Here is a 21,632-nt window from a genome sequence, read left to right as displayed (position 1 = left end):
CTCGTATGAATATCTAAAACGTATTTATAGGACTTAATTGTATATTTGAAGTGTATCTGCAGGGCAAAAGATGCTGATAGAGCGAAATTTTATTTATTGCACATACTATTCAACTTGCTGACTATACACAAGAACCATTAATTTATACTATTTGGTAAATATTTATTAACAAATTATCATTATTAAAGTTCAGTATAATTGAAAACAAAATTCTACTTTTTAGCCACTCGTTATTATAATAAAATGTCGGAAATTGACACAGATGACTTTAAGGTAAAGTATAAACCAAATGCAACAACAATAACAAATAAATCATTGGGGAATTTTCCAAATGTCAAGCACTTTTTCGAAATTCTAGTTGAAAATACAAATATTGCAAGTAAACATGTTGGTCGATCATATCAATATAATCAAAATGTGGAGAGATATCGTTATTTTTCAGCCCATGGACTTTTTATGGATTATTTTATAAGGAAACATTTGTCCAATAAATATAATATTAAAATAACGGATTCACGCACAGAGCACATTCTGGAAAATCCGGATGATTACATTATTGGTAAAAATGTAAAACTACGGGATTCTATTAAAGAACATTATGAAATTTTTAAAGATTCCAACACCCAGGCAATGGATATTATTGAAAGTATTAAATTTGTATCACTTTCGCATATAATATTTTTTAGAGAACCGATACCAGCACACGCACGAGTACACAGTAAATGAGGATAATTTACATGAAATTATAAGATATTTTGAAAGACTGCCATATAAAACGGTAGAATTGAATCCTAAACTAGACTGTGATTATTTCTATGCAGATGGCGATTTAATATTTGACAACGATGTTATATACGAAATAAAGACCTCCAAATTTAAATCCCTTACATATGACAAGCATATGATACCTTTGAGTAAGTTCTATCAAACGATTATCTATGGATTTGGTCTCTACAAAAATGCTGGCATTAAAGTGAAAAAGTTCAAAATCTACAATCCCTTATTGGGAGATGAGTTTTCTATTGAATTGGATAATATTGATTTTGAGTTATTCGAAAATGTTCTAAAGCGCGATGTTGGAGTCTTCAGTCGTTTGCATGAAATTTTAATGGATGAAATGGTATTGGACATGTCGTTATTTTCTGGAAAAGAAGACGTAAAATAAAGTTATACAAATTTGCATTACTTTCATAAAATATAGTTTTGTATTGTATTCAAAAGATTTCAATTTAAATCAAACTATTTTTTTTATATTATACAATTTATATGAGCATTTAAATAAAACCTTTTTCTAAAAATGTTTTTTTATCATTTTATTTTCTTCTTTTTAGAGAATGTGTTAAAGACCTAACTCAGTTGTCAGAAACCTAAGTGGTGAGAATGTGTTAGTAGAAAAAACTATGTGAAAACAATAACAACACTAGTATGTGTGATTATTTTGAGTATTTTTTTGAGTTTTTTACTAGTTTTCACTCTATGTGTAATTCTCTATGGTTTGGAGCATAGAGAATAGACATAGAGCGGAAACTCTGCTGTCAAAGACCTAACTCAGTTGTCAGAAACCTAAGTGGTGAGAATGTATTAGTAGAAAAAACTATGTGAAAACAAAAACAACACTCGTATGTGTAACTTTTTTGAGTAATTTTTTTTTTGAGTTTTTTTCGAGTTTCCGCTCTATGTTCTCTATGGTTTGAAGCTCCTTGAATAAATTCGAACTTTCGAACATATCGCTCATTTGCTGCAACAACGTCATACTTAACTCGAAATCCGGGTGTTTTGTACTGAGTAATACGTATGCGCCGTTCTTTAGTCTTTCAGTTTTAAAAAAAAGTCAATTATTTTTTTGTATGAGAGTGTTTTTTTGTTGTAAACGTCAGAGTGAAAATTCATGTTTTCTCGTATATTTGACAAGTAAAAATTTGGGTTAAATACAGATTAGAAAGATATTAATATCTACAATTTAAATCAGGTTTTATTTCAGAAATCGCATGAGTTGTTGAAAATTTATTTAAGAAATAGTAAAATGTCATAAAACATTCAAAGTCGTTTTTCTCGAAACGACTTTTTTTGAATTGTGACGTTGTTGCAGCAAATGAGCGATATGTACATATTTTGAAAAGCTTATATTCTGGTACTATAATGAAAATTCTGTAAAATTCATGAATATTTTGTTTTTTTTTCATAATTTTTTAGTTCGAAAATTGAAAATGTAAGAAATTCGAATAAAACTAAAAACATTTTTGAAGAATTCTCATGATTTCGAGATTATTTTAACAGCTTTCAAACATTTTCGAACATAAGTTCGAATTTGCGAACATGATATTGCATTGTCATCAGTTTCATGCATGATCTAGAGAGTATTTTAACTGTTCTAAAAATTTGTCGAACATACATAGCTTAGAATTTTCGAATTTGGTTACGAATTTTCAAACATAATATTGCATTTACATCAGGTGTATGTATGTTATTCAGTTAAAATTTTTATTCGATTCGAGCAAATAATTAATCGGGGTTTAGATTTAATCGGTTAATTTTAAATTATTCGAATAACCGAATTGTTTCTATTTTAATTTTAAATTGAAAAGATAACCACGAATTTTGTGTACATATTTAAGTATTTTATTAATAAAACTAGCTGACCCGACAGACGTTGTCCTGTCCAAGTTAAAAAAAATGCTTTTGTTCGATTCGTGAATTTGTGAGAAGAAAAAAAAACGTATTATTGTATGATAACTTTTATTCATATAGGACATAGTTTGTTGTCAAAAACCTAAGTCTTGCAACAACAGAATACATGTAAATCAACGTACACATTTTGAGTTTTTATATAAGTAATCAAATTTTGGTCTGAAAAATTAGTGATCACAGATACAGTGTCAGAAATATAAGTGATCACAGATCGAGCTCCTTTTCTTGATTAATCGCTTATTGGCCAAGTTATAAGCGAATTTAGATATTGTGAGTTTTTATATAAAAAATCGAGTTTTTGTCAGAAATATGAGTGATCACAGATCGAGCTCCTTTTCTTGTTTAAACGCTTATTGGCCAAGTTATTAGCGAATTTAGATATTTTGAGTTATTATATAAAAAATCGAGTTTTTGTCAGAAATATGAGTGATCACAGATCGAGCTCTTTTTCTTGATTAAACGCTTATTGACAAAGTTATTAGCGTTTTTAGATATATCGAAAAAAATTGGCGTGGTAAATTTTTCTTTCATTGAAAACTTAAATTGGATTACTATGATCATTTAAACAAAAAATTAGCCAAGTCGATATAGCCGTTTTCCGATTTTAGATAAATCGAAAAAAATGGGCGTAAAAGTGGGCGTTTTCAATCTTTCATTCCGTAAAACATTTAAACAAATTTGTCTAAATCGGTCCGGCCGTTCTCTACTGATGCAATTACCAACGAACGATATTTGATTTTTATTTATATAGATGAACAAAAACCTAAAAAACAAACAAAACATAATAATTCAAACAAATTAGGTAATAGCAAAAAAATGTGGTATTTGAGATTATTTTTATATAAACATTTGAGTTTTTTTTTAGGAATTTATGTGCTGTTTTTCTATAGCGAACGAGTACTTTGAGTGGTAATTTAACATGTGTTTTGTTATTGTAACAAAAACAAAATACATGTAAAACGTCCACTCAAAACGCTCATTCGCTATAGAAAAACAGCACATTAATGAAATAATGATTAAAAATAAGATATAATTTAAATTGTTTTTTTCTTTAGTTTTAATAAAACTTGTTTTGAAAAAAACTCTTTCGTGGTTGTAGATGTTGGAGAAATCGAATGTAAGGTACGATAAAGAATATCGTATAAGTTTAAGTTTTGAATATGGGCTTATAACACCAAGGGCCAGCCGAGCCACAATGCCCCAAAGTGGAGCATCTCGGGTATATCAAAAATTAAAAATGATGCCAATGGTGTTTTCGATCCGATTTGAAAGATATATATATGGAATATTATCGCTTATAGCTTACGAGTTATTCGCATTTGAAAGGTAAAATTTTATTTTTTTTTACCTACATTGGTCCGCTTTTTTGCTAATAACGGATTCAATTCTTTCTCGATTTTCTTGAAAATTCGTATTACTTATTGCGTGGTCCAGAGCCTTCCGAAGTAGACATATTTTTATAGAAATTTCAACCAATAATACTGTTAGCATTTTAAAAATTAAAATTTTTCCAAAAAAAAACAGCTACCATTTTTTATTCCCATATTTTTGAAAAAAGTCTTCTATAGTTTTTTTAATTCTTAAAATTGTTTTACATTTTTGAAAAGAGGATATAATTTTCTACAAAAATAGCTAAAGCTATGTTGTAGATATCTTCTAGTAGATTATACATATAAAAATCTTTCAAATTGGATCGCAATCAAAAATTTGGCATAATTTTTAATTTTTGATATACCCGAGGTGCGCCATTTTGGGGCATTGTGGCTCGGCTTCCCCTATAGTATATATATTTTGGATCCTTATAAGATTTTATGATGATCTAGCTGTATGTTGGAAACACGATAGGGCCCAAACTGTGAATTTTTCCACAAATACTCTCTGTTCATAAGGTTTGTTTGGTATTGAAAATGGGCAATATCGGTCTATGATTTCACCTGGCCCCCATACAAATGTCTCCCCGGAATACTGTTTTAGCTATCATAAATATGTTGATTATGCGGCAAATTTTGATAAAATTTTGAAATTATACTGTAAAGTATGGCGATAATCGGACAACATTTAAGCCTAGTCCCCATAAAAGGTCCCCCTAGGAAAATTACTTAAACATTCATAAATTTTGTTTTTGTAAATTTTTTTTGACAAATATTAATACTAGGGTATTCGAATTATTCGATTTTTCTCTTGTTCGAATAAAACGAATAATTCGAATAAGAGATTTTAACTTGTTCGAATTATTCGATCACACGTTTAAAATTAATCGAATTATTCAAATAATTTAAATTTTTTTAAAAAAGTAAAGAATGAAGTTTTGATTTCGGTTTTTTAATATTTTATTGTTTAAGAAAAACCAAAAATAACGTTAAAGTTAACAATTCAAGTATTGATAATGTTAAAAAACATTCGAAAACAAAGTCCATTATTAAATTTTCAACAAAAATATTCTGATCAGATTAACTCCTGAACAATCTACAAAACAATTGACTAACAAACCCTTTAGTTTCCGTTTTGGAGCTATGCTTTAAAAAATTTGAGCTAGTTGGACATGATCCTGAATTCAAATGCAATATAAACTTATTAAGAACTTTTTTATGTCGTTCATTAATTCGGGTTTTAAATTGAGTAACTAATTCTTTAATAAATTAATTTTTCACTATTTCCAAATTATTTATAACAAATTGTATTATACATCAAGCTCTATCAACGTTGCCGAATCTTTGCTTAATAAAGTGTTCTTGGGGAATTACACAATAAAGGGAATCTGTCCAAAGTTTGATATCATTGTCAGTGGACGTGGCTAATTTGAAGTCAGGCATAGGGTTTTTATCCCGGGAATTCTCGGTACAAATTTCCCGGGAATTTTGCCAATTTTTCACTACCCGATTCCCGGGGTTTTTAGTCGGGAATCCCGGGAATTAAAAACTGACGAAAATACATAGAAAACGAGTTAGAACTCTAACTCGTTTTCTAGTGAAAAGTTTTTTACTGTTTTTTCTTATATCTCGGCGATAATGACCGCTTATTATTATTTATTTGGGGTTTTTCGTATGAAAATTTAAAAAGTGAATTCATTATTTATAGAAATTATTTCTTATTAAATCATTCTAATTTCTTTAAATTTCTTCTTCAAATCCATAGCTTCAAAAATTTATTAAATGATTAAATTTTTCTTCAATTCAAATCTAGTATAAAAAGTCTTAAGATTAAGACAATTTTTTCAATTAATTTTGTAAATGATTTGATTTGATTTAACAAAAATTTAATCATTAAAAGTTTGAACAAATTCTGTTATTAATTAACTTTAAAATTAATTCAGTTTAAACAAAGGCTTTGGAATGAATCTAAAAAATTAAATATTAGGAAAAATTTACGAATTAAGATTTTAGTGAATTAAGCTCAAATTTTATTAATTAATTCGAAGCTCTGATATTTAATAATTATAACACTAAGATTTTATATGAAATTTGGCTATAATATTCCTAATTTACAGTATAATTATATATTTCGGGAATAGCCGGGTACCCGGGAATGTAGAAAAAAATTTCCGATTCCCGGGAATCAAAAAAGGTCGGGAAATTAAAAACCCTAGTCAGGCAGTGCAACAAAACGTTAGTTTGCAATATTTGTGTTTATCATTCGATTTATTAAATATTTTGCAACACTTACGTACGCGGTTAAAACATCACTTATATACATATATTTTACGATCATGGCCTTCATCTATTTCAATGTAAGCATTATAAATGTCATCCTCAATATCACTTTCGATGACCGTTTCAAAATCACATTCTCCATCATATTCAACACCACTTTAATCTAATTTAATATTTTGATTATTAATTGCGATTCTTCTAATATTTCGCCAGCTAAATAACAAATATTTTCTTCCGTACCTTTTATTTTCATTGGTTCAAGTCCTAAGTTAAAAATTTTTAAAGATTTGTTTTTAGAATTGTAACTTCTTGCAGTAATATTTATATATTTATAGAAGGAGCTATCGGAACACTCATCTACAGTGATCGAAAGTCCCTTTGTCTTTAGCTATTTGTCGAATTTCAGAAACAATACAATTTTTGTGAGTCATTATTAGTTATTTAAATTTGAAATTATGAAAAATTTTAAGCAATTTAATAAATTTAAATATATATGAACATTTATTCGTTTTATTCGATTATTCTACATAAAATTGTTCGAATTATTCGTTATTCGAAAATGGCCATTTTTAAATTGTTCGAATAATTATTCGTAAGAAATTATTCGATTAATCAAACGATTATTAGTCGAATTAATACTCAGTATTGCCGTAAATACCTTTAAAAGGTAATTTTATTGCCGAATTTCGTTTTTTTAGTTTATTCAATAATCTAAACAATTTTTGAGTTACGTGAATATATGTATGTTGTGCAATCTCCTCCATTTTCGAAATAACGGTATATCGAATTTGATAGTTTTTTCAACTAGCACAGTGTAATTAATATCGTATAGAAATTTTATATTTCTTTTTATGAACTTAAATCTTTCTACCAACTTTCGTGTGGTTCGGTCATAATAGACTCTACTAAACCTATATATAACATAAATTTCGCCATAAGTCGTTTAAAGTTATATGAAATTAATCACTCTATCAAATTCTGTCAGTTTGGACAATAATTAATTCAAGTCATCATAGAACGACAAAACTACATATTTATGGTGGCTATACAAGATTCTGCACAGCCGAATATAACTTTTTTTATCACTGTGTTATTAGTTCTAACTTCACGGACCGCAATTTGTGAATCGTTGTATGTATGAACCAGTGGATTTCATCTAAACATCTGATGATTATTCTCAGAAAACTTTATGAGGCAGCATCAACTGGTCTTAAAATGGAAATAACTAACTACTACTATATTATAACGTAACAGGTATGACTTTTGTATAACATATTTTATAAAAACATTTACATTTAATACTATTGACAATTATGTCTATATATGTATGTATATGTACGAATATAATAAAACACATCAAATGTGTGGAAATTCTGACCTCTTGAACATAAAATTATCAACAATAAAATCGTTTAATCCTTACACAGAGACAATTGCAAACAAGAATCCTTAAATCTAAACGAAATTCTATTGAAACTGATTAAACAAAACTAAAATCCAATACGCTTAAAATAAATACTTATTCTCTTACGTAGCAGAAAATGTGCGGTGAACGGACAGACGGACGGTCGAACAGCCGGCCGTTTGGATGGATATTGTATGTCTGGCCAGACAAGACACATGTGACGCCATTACATTACACTAACACAAGTTAGTTTCAAACACTCAGCATGTTTTATCTGGTTTAGTTTAAATTGGGAAATTCCCAGTTGTAAAATTTTCAAAAAAAAAACACCACAAATACATACCTACTATAGACCTTCTTAAAAAGATATGAAGTTTCTTTGAAAGATTCTGCAAAGGGTACTTGGTAAAAATATTTAATGTTTCATTCCATAAAATAAAAAGGTATTAAGATATTTTACCTTTACAACTAACTACCTGAATTATCTTTAAATGAAAATTTTTTTTTAAAAAAGTATAGTGTGATTCTCGATTCTGATTTCAATGTTTTTCTTTATCCTAAAAAAATATGTAATCCTAACTGTATGTTGGATATATTTACAAAGAACTAGGAACTTTTATTACTTTCTAATTAGATACACATAACGGGTTGTAATTTTATCCTAATTACTTTATATTTACTTAAATATTGCAGAAAAATGTGGAAACTTTTCTAAATATTAATTTTATAGCTCTCAATTAGGGCTGTCATTCGAACAATAATTATCCGAATACTCGAGAAACAATTATATCTTTTATTCGAATGAAAAATATTTTTCAATTTAGAATAAAAAATTCGATTAATCAAATAAATTAATTTTCATGTTAAAATTAAAAAAAAAAATTGTTTATATAAACAAACAGTTGAACAAAACTTTCTCAATGCAACAAGACCAATAGTTTATAATTGTATTCCAAGTTGGTTAAATTGAAAATTTTATTAGAATGTTGAAAATAACATTCATTTTCCAAGCGACTTTGGATTAAGACACCAATATTATGTAAAGCATTATGAAACCTAACTTAAAAACGAAAATAATGTGACTACGAATAATGATCGTTCGATTAATCGAATAATTTTTTACGAACAATTATTCGAACAACTTAAAAATTACCATTTTCGAATAACGAATAATATATTATACATTTAAATTTATTAAATTGCTTAAAATTGTTCATAATTTCAAATTTAAATAAGTAATAATAATGACTTACAAAAATTTTATTTTTTCGGAAATGCACTAAGTAAGGTGAAATCAACAACACAGCTGATTTTTATTTATCTATATTGAAAGTGCTTGAGTTTTGTCAAACAGAATTTATTTTGAAAAATTAATAAATTTTATTTTCAAAGAAAAAAAAAATTTTAAATCAAAAAACATGAATGAAAATGTGAATAAAAAGATTTTATATAATGCAATTTGGATAAAGCACTTTTAAACAGTTATTCTTTTTCAAATATAATTTAAATTTAACGGCCGTTTTTTTAGTTAATATGCAAAAATAACAGAAGCTTGTGTTTACATTGGTAACGGTTTTGTCAAAGATTATTTACATTGTGTGTTGTCATAAAAAATAATAAATTTATAAATTCTAACAAAAATTAAAATCTCTTTGATTCTGAAAAGCAACATTTTTAAGCAAAATTTTGCTAAAATCAACGTCAATACAAATAATAAAAAAATAATCAGGTGAATATCAATAAAATTTAACTTAAAAAATAAACATCCCATTAAAAGATCTAAAAGATGCCAAAATAAAATTTGTTTATTTTTTATTTGACAAATTCAATTTTGACAAAACCTATGCACTTGTCGGCAAGAAATATTGTGTTTGTTGTCGAAACGCTCTCACCTTACTTATTACATCATGGCTCCGTCTATAAATATATACATATTACTACAAGAAGTTACAATTCTATAAACAATGTTTAATTTAGGACTTGAATCAATGAAAATAAAAGGTATGGAATAAAATATTTGTTATTTAGTAAAAAAAAAGGTGAATGATTTTGCAATTGATTTCAAAACATGATGGGGAAATATTAACAGAATCGCAAATAATTATCAAACTATTAACTTTTTGACTATTAAATCGTCGAAAGTGATATTGATATTTAGAATGATTACGTTGAAATCGCCGAAAATATATATAAGTGATATTATTAACGCGCACGTATGTACGAGTAAGTGTTGCAATATATTTAATAAATCTAATGATAAACACAAAATATTGGAAATTTAGGTTTGTTGCTAGAAAAACATGGATTTTTATAACTTTTCAAATTTTTTTATCTATAACTGTTCAAATTTTACATTAATTCAAAGTTTTTATTTTTCTTGATGGAAAATCACCATTTTATAATATTGTTAGTTTTTAAGGTAAAATACGTCCGAAAGAACACAAAAGCTTATATTTACTCTTCAGAAGCTTCACAAATCTTGCCCACTTTCAAAAAATTTAATGTTTTTTTTGCGTGATCAAGATTGGATAAAGTGATGCGCCCGGATCATTCCGATAACGATTTGGCCATTCTTCGTTATTCCAGCACAATAGAGAAGTATACACTCGAACATACTTTTTTAACAAAAAATTTTTGTTTTAGAGTCAAAAAATAGTAAAAAAACTAAAATTTTTAAGTTACAAAGTGATTTTTGACAGCTATTTATAATGCCTAAATATGTTCGGATTGCATTGATATGTTCACAAGAGTTATTCAGATTTACCGTGGCTACAACTTTGCAAAATATTGTTATTGAAAAATTAGGAGTCCCTGGAAGTTATTTTAAAAAAAGTAAAAAAACAATTTTTCTTCCTATATTTTTTCAACAAAAGTGCAAGAAAAAGCAATTTTTTGGAAAAAAATTTTAACAAACATTTTTATTGCCATATAAAGTTAAGCCGTATCACAAAGTCTGAATTAGCTGTTAACCAAAAACTGATGACACCTTTTTCAGAGGCCCCACTGATTTTCAGAAACTTTGGGGGCCCATAAAAAAAATTGATCACCAAAATGGACAAACCGAGTATAAGGTTTACTACCCTTTGGTAGTAGAGTCGAACCTATACTGTCATGATCTTGTGTTTTTCCAAAAGTCTTCATTTGTTGCATAGTGTTATTGGCCAAGTTATTAACGAATTTAGATATTTTGAGTTTTTATATAAAAATCGAGTTTTGGCTAGAAATATGAGTGATCACAGATCGAACTCTATTTCTTGATTAAATGATTATTGGCCAAGTTATTAGCGAATTTAGATATTTTAGTTTTTATATAAAAATATCGATTTTTGTTCAGAAATATTAGTTAAATTATCTTGTCTTGGGGTAGTTTTACGGGGCTTTCTTCTCAAATATTGAGTTTTTCCAGTACATGTCTTATTTCATTTAATTTTTTTTTATAATTTTTGGGAACTGCTGATTTATTAATTGAATATACACTTCAATCCAGAATTAAAATCATTTATTATTTTGTTTTTTAAATAATTATAAAAGTACAAAAGGAAATTATAAAAATAATATAAATATTGAAACATGAGGCTTTTTTTTACATACATAGTTTTCTTATATATTATTTTTGTTTTAATCTTCTTTCTTGCAGAAGTTTAAAAGTTTCCATTGTTTAGCCAATGCTAAAAAGTATAACCACATTCTATAAATGTATTTTTGTTAAACTTGAATGCTTTAAAGCACTGAAATTTACAATATTTTAATAGAAAACACTAGTAAATTTGAGTTTATCTTTGACATATACTACATTTAAATTTGGTAAAGAGTGAGTTATAAAAAACTTATACACACTATTCCAGCCAAAGTTTAGTCCTTCTAAATCATTTATTTTCAACGGTTATTACGGTCAACAAATCCAGTATTGACTTTCAAAAAAATAATAAAAGTTCATTGTCACACTGTTTAAAAAGCCATTAAACAGTATAAGGAGGATTTGAACATTGAAAGGAAACCTGGATATGGAAGAAAAAAAGGTCTTCCGAACAATTCTATTAGAAAACCAGATCGTAAAGTTAAATGCTCTGATGATGAAGTTCAGAAAGTACCATATCGCAATGCGTTAAAGAACTTAGAAGTAAAAAAAGCGTAAAAAAATTAAGTTAAAATTTTATAAAAAAAAATACACCTGTTGTGTAATTGATGATGAAACTTATGTACGGCTGACTTCACAACTTCTGAGTCAAGATTTTTATGTGGCTGATGGACGATGTAATGTTCAAGAACAATATCGGACAACTTCCCCAAGAAGTTTCTTGTGTGGCAAGACATTTGCAGTTGTGGCAAAAGAAGCCAATCATTTGTCATCATCAGACACGATAAACACAGAAATATGTATATATTACGGAGGGTCTATTTCTGGCCTTATTATGGCATCATGCCACTATGGAAAAAATGGTCCTTGAGTGGTATTCAAATAATAATGTCAATTTTGTACCACGGAAGGCAAATCCAACCAACTCACAGTGCACAGTGGTTCCGCCCATAGGCCAAAAATAAATAAAACGATCACAAAATATTTAGACAAAATGCAAAACAATTGTCTCTTAAATATCCAATCTTTTTAATGACAAACCGGTTTTTACTGGAAATCTAACGGGACTTTTTAAAAATAAAATTGAAAGCATGAGCAAATATTCATTTGCAAAGCGCAGCTGAACGCTGGAAGAATAATTCAAAGCAGAAGTGCACTTCAAAACGGTCTTGCAATTGCTGTAGTCTACAAAATTAAATTATTTTCAATGGATTTTGAAGTTAAAGGTATTTATTTTATGTTTAGAAAATAATAAAAACTAACTTTGTTGTAATTCTTGTGAAATTAATGTTTTAGTTAACCTATATGTTTGTTACTTTTTTTGTAAAACTTCATTATGGTTACTTAATGTTTTAGTTGTGTTCCCCCAAGATTCCCCCATAGGTTTCTTTTTCATTGTATTAATCTGATTCTTAATATAATAAAAGTGCTGAAGTTAGTTGCGGAAATTTGCGGATGGGCGTGTAATCTGTAATATACTAACCCGCCCCACAGAGGGATGGCTTCATACATTTTTTTGCAAAAATTATAAGGAGTGGTTGTAGAGCTCTGAAATTTGGCACAGATAATTATATGGACCAAACTCAGAAACAAATAAAATGTTATCAAAATCGACCACGTCCAACGCCCACTGCCCATACAATCCAAATAGATTTGTTCGCATAAAATTTTTCCTATTCAAGCAAAAGTCTAGAAATTTGGTACATATATTTTCTGAAACAAAAGAAGAACGTATGCTAAGTTTTATTAAAATCGGCCATGCCCACCGCATACCGCCCATACAATCCAAATTGATTTTTTCGCATAAAATTGTTTATATCCAATCAAAAGTCTAGAAATTTGGTACATACATTTATTGAAACCAAAAAGGAACGCATGTCGAGTTTTAATAAAATCGGTCATGCTCACCGCCCACGAAACCCATACATAGATAAGAATTTTTTGGATATTTCGTTTATTATTCGACAAAAAATTTTAAGTTTTCATCCTGTTCCGAAAACTATTCTTTTTTTAATCGAAACAAGACACTCCCACCTTTCATTTTATTAAAAAAAGAGCTTGCGGGAAAGTGGGGCTACATTTTTTTTCTCCATGGAAAATCAAAAATTCAATAATAATTAGAGTCTTACAGATTTGGGCATATCTTCTTAACGGTTTATGGTTTCCCCATAATTTTTTTTTATTGATGTTGAAATGTTATATTTTTCATATATGTTAAAGGTAAATGGTATTATTAGGAAAATTATACCACTGAATTGCGTGAAAATATAAGTAAATTTTTGCTTAACACTCTTGCATGGACTTTAGTTCAATTTTCTAAAAATAAAATAAATTTTTTCTTAAAACTATAAGTGTACATTTCATATATAAACATTTCTCTACATAATTGCATCATTTGATTGTTGAAATTAAGTGTTTGAACAATTGTCTTTTTGATACCAAAATCCCTCTATGCACCGTCTTATCTTTGCATCGGTACATAAAAATGTGATCCATGGAGCTGAAGTAAGCAGCTGAAGCGAAAAATAAGCATATAAAACAGTTTAGATTGCAACACACCCGAAAAATTTCGTGCAATGCTACAAATACAGAACTTTTAAATATCCTGTTTTAAGTTCAGATCCATTTATTTCTGGAGGACAAACTTACCAACAAAGAAAACAAGTAGTTTATGTCAAGGAGTTTTAAATTTGATTAATATTTGATATACGTATATTAATGTCTTATTTTACCTTACTACCTTATATTACTTATATTGCATTATATTACTTTGTGTAACTTTTTAATTTAGTTTTTTTTTCAGTGTATAATTCAAATGAATTAAAATGGAATAAAAATTTACATAAATTGTTTAAAACAAACGAATTTTCATACTGAAATATTTTATTTCAAAAATTCATAAAACAAATCTAAAAGCCAATTAACCCTTGAAAGATCAAAGGGCTACTTTGGTTACAGTTGTTAATATTTTTTCTTAAAAATTTGCAAACTTAAAGTTCTTCGGCCATGCTATGAGGTGACAAACTTTGAAGACCCTATCTTTTTTAGTTTTGGAGATATTGATTATTGACCGCTTGTTCATATAAGGGAAACCACTGTGCAGTGGTCGGTGCTGTATGGATTCGGCGGCCAAAAATACTTCCAGTGTAGGTATCAACTTGTAATTTCGGTCACGGCTTTATAAATATGTCAGAACTGTTTAATGATAAAATGGGAGTGTTTGATGACTCATACCCACCCCCTACCATACCTTAGCATCCAAATTCACCACAACGCTCAGTGCGAGGTTATGACATTCTAGTTAATCAAAATTCCATATCTCGGTAATTAATAATAGAACATTTATAATTTTTGGTACAATATATAATAAGGATATTACACACATTTTTTCAAAAATGGGCGTAATTGTACAACTGCCACACCCACTGCCCATATAAGTGAAACTGTAAACTTTTTAAAATTGATAAAAAATTAAAAATCAATAAGAATTCTTACTACAAAAATTGCAAACTAAATCTGGGTGTGGTCCGCCCGCTCATGTGAGTTTAATAAAATCGACTGCTTTTAGGCAAGCCAATCAGAATATGCATTTTGAACTTTTGTTTTTATACGATTGCATTTTTGCGAAAATTTTGAATTTTTTTTGCAATTATAATTTGAGCGTGTTTCTAAATGACTTTCTTCAAATGTGTAGCCCTCATTTTTAATATAGTTTTTCACGACATCCTTCACTTTTCGAGCTTTATCAGCATTTTCAGCACCAAATATCAAAAATATGTGAGCGCGAAAGTTTGCAATTATAAGATGTGACTATTGCAAAAACAATTTATAATAAGGACCAAATTCATAAAGTAAAAATATTAAAAGTCCGTGGAAAAGAAAAAAACAAACACAATTCTTTACATGCATAACAATAACAAAGCAACGCGAACGTAAACTAACAAAACACCTCACAAAAATTCAAAGTTGGACATCGAAAACAACGAGGCCGCTTTGGTGTATGGGACATAAATCAAAGAGATGCAAAAGGATGCAGCTGAAATTTCCAATTTTAGAATCTTGGAATATTAACTAATAAACCTGAAAAAATTCCATTGGAGACATCAGGGGGAAACACAACTAAAACTCTAGTTGAAATTGAAATATATGGTCGAACGAACACTAAAAATGACACTGGGCAAATATTAATTTTATAAAAAATACACAAGAAGCTAAACCATTGTAATTATCTGAAAATTAAGTTAATACCTTCCAATTCAATATTCATTTTGATTTATTTCAAAAAAACATTTTTTTATATGGTTTTAATTAATTTAAAGTTGCGCTTAATTTTCCACTTTTTCACTCTGCAAAAACCAACTGTCAACATGCTCTCACTTTTGAAGCTATTCCTGAAGAGTGTAGTTGGAATAAGACAAAGACAACTATAAATTTTAAAACCTTGTTTTTATAAGAAATAGTGATGACACATTTGGTGACAAACTTTTCACTTTGTTTTTTATTTTTGGCCTATGGGATCGACCAGTGTGCAACTGTCCAGAACTTCGGCCTGTGGAAAGGAATTGTATTGGGCTCTTGTAAAAAAAAGAATTAAAGAACACAGGGAAGGAAGCAAATCTTTAATGGGAGGATTTCCGGAAAAAATGGATAAATTTATAAATACCCAGTAATATTCGAATATTTTAATGTTTAATGAACTTGAACAATATTTGAATAAATTTACGTATTTTGAGAATTTTTACATTGAACGGTTTAAGTTTTATTTAATTTAATAAGTTTTTTTTGGCATACTCTTTAAAAGTTCATGTTTTTGAAAATGGAAACTGCGGAATATAGTTTTCAAAAAAGTTTCCATTTCCAGAAATTCGTTTGAAATATACAAAATTATTTTAATAAAGTCGACAGCAAAATTGCTTTCGTTACTGTGGTGAATTGAATGAGCTAAAATAAATTCAAATCTATTAGAAATATGATTTAGACAGTGTTTTTGAATTCATTTTGTAAATCATTAAAGACAAATTGGATTATTTGGATTAGATTTTAATTAACAAAAATTTAACCAACCACTGACGGCCTCATATGTTGTAACATTTTTCTGTGAATAAAAACCTTTGAATGAAGCTGAAGAATTTGTTTTGCTAGGAATGGTAATTTTTAAAGAATTACTGACAAGTTTTTAATTCAGATTTAAGCCAGAGCTTTGAATTATGTAATTCGAATTTTAGCCCCAAATTAAGTGCGGTTCGATATCGGTTTAAGACTCTAATATCGATCGATATTAATGATTAGCATAACCCAATTTGTCAATAATTCCTATGGGGTTCTTATTCACAAGGACTGTTGGGTTTTTGTTGATCTGGCATTATTATTCAAAGCAGAATGAAATGGAAGCAACAACAAATAACGCAGATTTTACTTTGGGTTTTTCCTTTTGTATTGTTATTGTTGTTAGTCCAACTAACAATAAACCAACCAACAGACTTGAGGAAGGAAAATTTTCGTTGATATTTCAAAAATAAAAACCAACAACTATGTGTAACTACAATAAAAACAAAAAAATGGTAGATCGATGTCCTGCTGTTGGATTGTAAAAAGGAATTGCGCGCATTTTTTTCTCTTCTCATTGCAGGTAAACAAATGAAAGTACAAAATAAAACAGAAATACAAATAAAACGAACTGGAAAAATAGGAATTTATAGATCCAGGCAGTTGTGTATTGCAGCAAGAATTGCAAAGTAAGACAAGCTGAGGATCAATGTTTCCAACCCTTAAATTAATTGTTAAATGTTTTTGTTCTTGTTAATGTGTATATCAACATGCAAACATTTCAAGTAGGTAGAGGTAGCAAAGGATATCAGCAGGCAAAGTAGGACTAAGTGTCGGCTATAGCAGCAAATGTAATAATAGTGATAAGGCCAAAGGAATTTTAAAGCAGTTGTTATTAGAACGGCACAGCGTAAAGTTGTTTTAAAAAAGCGGTATTGAAAAAAATATATTCTTGTTTGAATTTTATAAGTGATTTGCATAGAAAAAAATTGTGAAATTTTAGCTTCCATAAAAGTGTTTATTGGATTTTCTTACAAAAAATTGTGAAATTTTAATTTTTATATCGGATTTTCATAAAAAAGAAAAGCGAAATTTTAATTTGTATAAAAGTTTTTATTGGATTTCCCTCATACAACAAAATTTGTGAAACTTTAAAAGAATTTATAATGGAAACCAAAGTGGTAAGTCTAATATAAAAGCTATTTTGAAATAAGACCGGTTTTATTAAAATAACATCTTAATCACATTAGATTAAATAAGGGATTTTAATAATGAACAAATATAATTCAAAATGACAATACAGCAAATATGGAATCAAACAATTAATACCAAAGTAAATTGATTTGTAAATTTTGTGAAGACACAGTTTGAGTCCAATTTCACAGTAAAAGTTAATAAATGGATTGAAAGTTAATAATTTGTGTCTTTTATATGTGAACCACCCCAAACATCCAAGAATATAAGTAAAACTAAGTTCTCCGGTCAGTGAACTATTTTTTTTCCTAGGGCGGTTAAGCAGTAAAAGGCAAAGCTATATAAAGGCCTGTCACAGACATCCATTACGATCGAAAGTGAAATTAATTCCGTATTTAGCTTTTTCATAAAAACTAAAACTATAAATTTCTTTTGGAATGAAACCACTTTCAGTTTTCAAATTGGAATTGCTATTTCTTTATAATTATTTGTTTTTATAAAATGTTTAATCAATTTCTGTATTAACATAAAAAAACGTTGTCAAATTAAAATCAGAAATAAAGAATTATTTAATATTTTTGGAGTTAATAAGAAACTAAAACAAAATCGATTGGAATAAAAACTACGGAATTGAAAAAAATTCCGAACAAAATGTGTGACAGGCCTGATAGAGTCAATATTCTATTTATACCCTACACCACCATAGTGGGGAGGGTATAATGCGTTTGTGCAGATGTTTGTAACGCCCAAAAATATTGGTCTAACACCCACCTTAAAGTATACCGATCGACTTAGAATTACTGAGTCGATTAAACGATGTCAGTCCGTCCGTCCGTCTGGTCGGCTGGCTGGCTGTCCATGTAAACCTTGTGCGCAGAGTACAGGTCGCAATTTTGAAGATATTTCGATGAAATTTGGTACATATCATTTTTTCAGCTCAAGGACCAAGCCTATTGAAACTGGCTGAAATCGGTCCATTATTTCACCTAGCCCCCATACAAATGTCCTCCCGAAATTGGACTTTATCGGTCATAAATGTTTAATTTATATATGTATCTCCACAAATTCCGCTCCAAATAAGTTTTATATACACAAAATTCATGTCACCAAATTTTGTTACGATCGGTCCATAATTAGTCATAGCTCCCATATAGACCCGCTTCCGAAAATCACTTTAACGTGCATAAATCGCTTAAAAATGTTGGTATACACACAAAATTCAACCTAGTTAACTTTAATATAGACATAAATCACACGACCTAATTTCATGGTGATCGGTCCATAATTGGTCATAGCCCCCATATAAGGCCCACTTCCGAAAATCACTCAAAAATATAAATTATTGAAATTTTAAAAGAAAAATGTTTTTGCTCTTTTACTTAGTGTAGGGTATTATATGGTCGGGCTTGACCTAGACAGCTAGTCTTCGTCTGCAGGTCTCTCTAATGCTTATTAAAATTATTGTTTATGTTCAGTTTCATCATGATATTATGAATGTTCAAGGGCGACCTTGTATGGGGACTATTTACAAATATTGCCCGATTTTTGCCATACATTACAGTTAGAGATGCCAATCGGGACTGATTTTTGAAAATCCCGGGGTTCGGGGTTTGATAAAAAATCCCGAAATCCCGGGGTATGAAATTAAGAAATCCCGGGCTTCGGGATTTAAGAAATCCCGGGATTTTCGGGAACGCTATTCCCCGTTTGGCATCTCTAATAACATTACATAATGAACTGCTCCTTTCGTTTGCGCCCTATCGTGTTTCCAACAGACATGCGGACGGATATAGCTACATAGATCGTCTTAGAATTTCCTAAGAACCCAGAATACATACATACATACATATATTTCTGTGTGTCTGCGATGAATATTTCGATGCGTTATAAACGGGATGACAAAATCAACAAACCCCAACATATGTCTTTCTAGTTGTTCAAAGAATTGTCTGTGCAAAACCAAAAGGGCATCATTGAGTTGTAGAAATAATTTTTGAATATTATTCTGTCAATATCATAAATGACACTTAAAATTTTGAAAAAAAACAATTCGTTATGAGTTACTTTTTCGAACAAATACTTAGATTTTTCTAAAATACATACATTGCACATGAAATGTTCTATCATATTGACATTTAAACAATTGGGGTATTCACACGGTCTGCTATTAGTCATATTGTCATAATGTCCTAATATATTAGAATAGCTGTTGTTCTGTTTTAAACAAAAAAAGTATTATTTATGACAAAACAATAAACATAATTCAAATAGTCTTATTAGTTTAGAACTTTTTTGTTTGAAACCCAACAAAATTTTGATTAAACTATCATAATATATTAGGACATTATGACAATATGACCAAATAGTAGACCGTGTGAATATCCCAAATATTTTTTAAAAAGCTATATTATAACATATTATATTCTAAAAATATAAATATGTTAATATCAAGTCTAATATTACCATTATACTTATTATTTTTATTTTTTCAATTACTTATAGATCCAATTACCAATCATGTCTGTAGTGGCCGGCTCAGCAGACAAATTCAGAGGCATCCCAGAGCCAGGACAGCGCATTAATCGTCCCTTGATGGTCAATGCGCCTGGTCACAGACGACAGGCAGTGACTTTTCATATCTCCATGAAATCGAAAATAGGGAGCAGCAATCTCAAAGGGAAAAAGAATTGGAGGAAAAAGTCAGAGTATTGGAGGAAAATCTTAAGGCCCACACAGAACTACTCTCCCAAATACATGCGACATCGGCAAGAACATCTGCGTTACTGTCACAGCAGCAGCAACCTCAAAGTCAACAATACATCAATAATATTGGTTACAGCAGTGCTAATATTAGCAGTCCTAGTGATATTAGGGCAGCTCAAATAAGCCCCAAAATTGTAAATGCCCTAAACCCTACCCAGCAAGTAAATTGTTCTCCGGCAGAAAGCGTAAAATATACAATTATAGCCGAGGGTACGGGTAATAATAACGATGAACCAATAGAAATCCATTTGGCCGAAGATGATGGGGCATTAAATTTAAATAGTTCTGCGGATTCAGGACGTTTAGAGATTTGTCTGGCTGCTGAAGATAACATTGAAATTAAGTCGGAATATAATAGTGCCAACAATTCCACGACAATTCATCATCAGGCAGCTGCATCAACACCTACAGTCACAACGCCAAGTGAACATCATTTCATAAAGAGGAGAAAACTTGCAGCAGAGCAAGCAATTGTAAAATATGAAAGCAATAATCAGTCAATTTCAACCTACTCTACTATACAGCAGCAACTACCAACCCAAAAACGTCGTAGCAGCGGTAATAGCTTAGTCAAGGCACAGAAAATTCAAATTACCAGCATACAAACCACACCAAGTCAAAATGGCAATCCCTCATCCTCAAACAATAGCACTCCAGGTAGTGATATGAGCAATATTAGCTATGATCCTGATAATGTTATGGTATCGATTGGACCTAACAACACCCGGATACCAGCAAAGTTGTATGAAAATATGAATTGGACCTCTGCCTCGATAGCGACGAGGAAGCTGCTTATGGCAATATTCGATCGGAAAGTTTTGGCAACACACTCTATGACTGGCAAACCTTCACCGGCCTTTAAGGATCATGGCAAACCAGTTAAACAAATGTTGGATCCTCTTGTAATAGCAGATATTATATTTGCGGTAACTCGCAAGTGTCAAGTTTCCGATAAAGAAGTGCGAAATGCCATCACCACCAAATGTGCCGACGAAAATAAGATGATGAAGCTACAAATGAATAAACGAACGCCAATGAGGGAAATAAATAAAGAAAATCTAACTGGTTAAGACAACACACGCTCTATTATGCATAAATATTTATATCTGTTTTCTATAAATAATTTTGTTACTTTTTGAAAAATCTTAGATTTTAAATTCCAAAGATAAAATGTTTGAATAAAAACTAACGTGCACTTATTCTATGAGTGTTAGACAAAAATGTATTTTTAAGTATTTAATTTATATTCTAGTAATAAAAATAAATGTGACATAATTTTATAAATAACTGCAAAATAAATACCAAAAAT

At 29.4% G+C, this 21,632-nt stretch overlaps 1 long non-coding RNA gene and 1 pseudogene across 1 annotated transcript; both read left to right on the top strand.

Annotated features, from left to right (window-relative positions):
* Positions 1–13: 13 nt before the first annotated feature.
* LOC135950289 (uncharacterized) lies at positions 14–1,302 on the top strand. Its single transcript, XR_010575941.1, has 2 exons — positions 14–154; positions 224–1,302. It is a non-coding gene; the product is annotated as an uncharacterized LOC135950289 (long non-coding RNA).
* An 18,775-nt stretch (positions 1,303–20,077) lies between these two features.
* Positions 20,078–21,393, top strand: LOC135950459 (protein insensitive-like; annotated as a pseudogene).
* Positions 21,394–21,632: the final 239 nt, after the last annotated feature.

Source organism: Calliphora vicina, chromosome 2 (genome assembly GCF_958450345.1).
Source record: "Calliphora vicina chromosome 2, idCalVici1.1, whole genome shotgun sequence".
NCBI lineage: Eukaryota > Metazoa > Arthropoda > Insecta > Diptera > Calliphoridae > Calliphora > Calliphora vicina.
This window is presented reverse-complemented; position numbering and strand designations above follow the sequence as displayed.